Below are 3893 nucleotides of genomic sequence, written 5' to 3'. Positions count from 1 at the left end.
CAGGTGCTGCACATGTGGCGGTCAAAGCATAGCTGGCAACGGCTGACTCGGCCATGTCTGCGAATACGTAGCTCAATTCGTATATACGGACCAAAGTGAACCCTCTGCACAAGTATATGGACTGTAGTTCGGGTATTTTGAAGTAGTGGTACTTAAGTGTCAGCCGGCTCAAGTTTTCTGACCTATGATGATTTTTTCTCTTTATAGAATTATGCTAGCGTGCAAGGAGAGCTATTGGCGCCACGACATGACACCAACCTTCTGAGTAGTACTCCTAAATCTAGCAGTCCAAATAGTAAAGTCATGAACAATATTTATAAGGTTACACGAGGGGAGTGACGGTTCCCCGAAAGACCAAGGAGTTCAATCTAGTTGTCGTAATAGGACATTGCTCCACTAATATCATTATTAGACATCTCAAAGTAAGAATGTGTGATTGGAAGATAACTATTAATATTTTACATGTGAAAGTAGACACATGTATGTATCTGTATATATGTACTCATACATATATATAGCCTTACAAATCCATGTCATCCACTTTGCAATAGGGTCCTCCTAAACATAGAGCACAGTGCATAGAATCGATAAACCAGATCAAAACATACATATTCTTTTCCAGCCTGGCAAGGGCGGTCCTGTGATGTAGCAAGGGCTACAAGGCGACCGAGTCGCACTGGAGTTGTGGCTGGCGTGCGAGCGGGGGAAGTCAGAGTGACGGCTCCAGATCCGAGATTTTTTTTTCTCATAAAAAAGGTCGCTCTGTTTATGTTTTTGATTTTGTTTCCTTATAAGCCGGATCATTTATACTAAAAGATCATATTCACGCAGGGAGCCTCCCTCGACAATTGAAAAAAAAAACTATATACCCGTCTTTATGGTTATTTGACACTATCTCTAGACTTTTCAGACTTAGCATATGAATCTGCTGAGTTGGTCATGTGTATAAATCAAACTTCTTACCAATGTTGGATTTCTCTCGAGATGATGCTTTCATGTATTTTGAGAGAGATGTTTCTGCATGTGTGTTGACTGACTGTTGATGTTGCATATTGTATCCATGAAGTTGTGCAAATTGCCGTAGTTCAGTTAGAAGCAGGGCGGCGGCGGCATCTTGACGCCGTTCCCTTCTTGGAGGGGTCACCTTGTTGCTCGAGGTGTCACGAGGGTGTGGCTTGAGTCAGTGTCGCCTACTGCTCTAGGCGTGGGTCTCCAGGGTGCAATGTACACCATTGCCAACGCTCTCTCAACGACGCCTCTTCTAGGTCCATTCACACCCTGCCTTCCACTTGCCAACTTTCTCATGGCGCAATGGGTGAGGGTGCGTTGGTCTGTGTTGTCCTCGAGTCTTGGTTTTGTTGTAGAGATCTTTGGCGTTGGTTGTGACACGGCTTGATGCTCTATGGCTTGTCTCATTGTCATTAGCATGAGGCTGGACTAGGTGTGGCATGTTTTGTAGTGGGTGTGGTGGTGTACGTGGTGGGTGGCTGCTAGTCCTAGAGATTGGCGTTGTAATGAACGAGGCGTTGTACCCGGCATCTTTGCCACTTCTTCTAATGCAATGATACGAATGTTATGCGTATTGTAGAAAAAAGTTAGAAGCAGGGTTAGGTGCTTCCATCGATATAGCTTTACCTTTTAAGCTGGTCTTATTTTATGGGGTCATAAATTCAGTGTTCAACGCAACAGTTCTAGAAGTAGAAAAAGAGAACCTCTGCATTCATGACCCGTGTATGACTGCTTAAGTTCAAGAATTTCTGGTGTCTTGTTGAATTTGAAGTTGCACTGATGCACTATCTTAAGTTTTTGTGCTTATTGCCCTGTAGGAGGAAGCAAAGTCCTTACATTTTCCATGTAGCCACATTTATTTTCCTTGACTGAAAATTAATGGCGCCTTCTTACTGCTACATTTGTGCAATGTCCTTGTTATACTGCTCTATCCATCCATGTATGATCTCAACTTCATGTCTCCTTTGTTCTACAAGCCAGTCTGGATCATCCTTGGTTGCAGATCTGAGGTCCAAATGATGGGCCCCTGAACATCACCACCACAAAAGAAGTAGTCATGCATAAGTAAGTTTCAGAATACTTTTGACCTTGGATATTTTCTGCAACTTCATGTTTACCTTTCTCTGTGACAAGAGCAATGATGCTGGATGATATGTTCTTGAGCACCCTGATAGCAGTTTGACAGGAATACTATTAATATTTTTTGTAAAATTGCTACCTAAATGGTTGAAACTATCAACATGAATAGATCAGATGGTGAGAAATCTTTTACTCCTACCCGCCTCCACTCCACGGGTCTCGCATCCCGTTGGAGAAGATGATGTTGCTCCCAAACCTCTTGACAACCTTGTCAATTTTCTGCAGTGGGTCGTGCAATGCAGCACCAGGTGAGCACACATGCCACCTAAAGAGATGCTGCTACTGATATGTAAACACTGAAAATCTGAAGAAGAAAAACTTACATGGCCACCATATTGAGTAGTGATCCAGTGCATCCTTGGACGAACTCCGTAGAACATGAAGCAGCCCTCGGACCTCTTCTCAGGCATGAAGCTGGACGGTGGGAACATGCTCTCGCCTCTCGTTCGACACTGTCATCGGCATGAACATCTCGGTGCAGGCCTGCAAAAGAGTTTGTTTCAGAAAACACATATATGATCTTCTCAGGCTTCATTTGTTATCAGTACACCACATTCACATGTATGTGAGTCAGGCTTGTACCTGCCAGCCCCAGCCATGGAGGCCATGAGGGTCATCACCACCCTCCACCTGGAAGCACTTCTGGTCGCCTGTGTAATTGTAGTATAGGCTCGCCGCAGCGAAGCTTTGTCGATGACGTCTGCTCCCACGGGGAAAGTATCAATCACTACCGGAACAGGGCCCTATGCCGACGGCCAAATCTATGCCGACGGCCACCGTCGGCCTTGTCAGGGCTATGCCGACAGCCATGTCCAGGCCGTCGGCGTAATAAAGCCGTCGGGCTATCCAGACATATGCCGACGGCGACCGTCGGCCCAGAAAGGCCGTCGGCTTACCCAAACTTACGCCTACAGCGGCTGTCGACATATCTTGGCCGTCGGCATAGTTGCGGGCCCGGCGATCCCGCCGTGCCGTGCGGCTAACGGCGTCCGATCTATGCCGACGGCCGAGGCGGGAGGCCGTCGGCACAGATGCCCTTACCACGTCATCGATCCGAGGCGCACCGACCACCACCTATGCCGACGGCTGCCGTCGGCATAGATGCCACATCATCGATCCGCAGCGCGCCGGCCATCTGCCCTATGCCGCATCTAAGCCGACGGCTTTGCCGTCGGCATAGTTTTTTTTTTCTTTTTTCCTTTTTTTCTGTTTTTCTTTTTTTTCATATCTATATTTTTTTCATAGTTTTTTTCTTTTTTTACCACGTCATCGATCTTTTTATCATAGTTCCCTTATCCACTTCCCGGTCACCCCCTCCACTTGTTTTTTTTTCTTTTTTTTCATAGCTATATTTTATGTTTTCTTAAATATTATTATTTGACTAACTTACATATAGTACGTGTTGACAACTGGGTGGTGTTGTGGCATGTCCGAAGAGGCGGTACGCGTCTCCGGTGCGTGGCCTCCCTCACGGACGGCGCCGCCGCCCGAACTTGGAGCGGGGAAACGGACGCGTCGGGTCTACACGGAGTGGATTTAGCTGTGGGTTTGGCCCGGATATTGCTCCCGGTGTCCCTCTCGACCGACCCGACACAACCGAGTGGAGAGGTCCACTGGTCAAAGCCCGTCCGTGGGAAGTCAAAGGGCTAGATCTCGTGGTGAAACGCTAAAGGATTAGGCGGGACGGGGGCCCTGGGGGTAGCAATGCCACCGGAGCGTCGTACCGGGCCCTCATACATGCGGGG

At 47.3% G+C, this 3893-nt stretch overlaps 1 pseudogene; it reads right to left on the bottom strand.

Annotated features, from left to right (window-relative positions):
• Positions 1–1904: 1904 nt before the first annotated feature.
• Positions 1905–3893, bottom strand: part of LOC119332396 — a 17384-nt pseudogene continuing 15395 nt past the window's right edge.

This window comes from Triticum dicoccoides, chromosome 7A (genome assembly GCF_002162155.2).
Source record: "Triticum dicoccoides isolate Atlit2015 ecotype Zavitan chromosome 7A, WEW_v2.0, whole genome shotgun sequence".
In the NCBI taxonomy this organism is placed as follows: domain Eukaryota; kingdom Viridiplantae; phylum Streptophyta; class Magnoliopsida; order Poales; family Poaceae; genus Triticum; species Triticum dicoccoides.
This window is presented reverse-complemented; position numbering and strand designations above follow the sequence as displayed.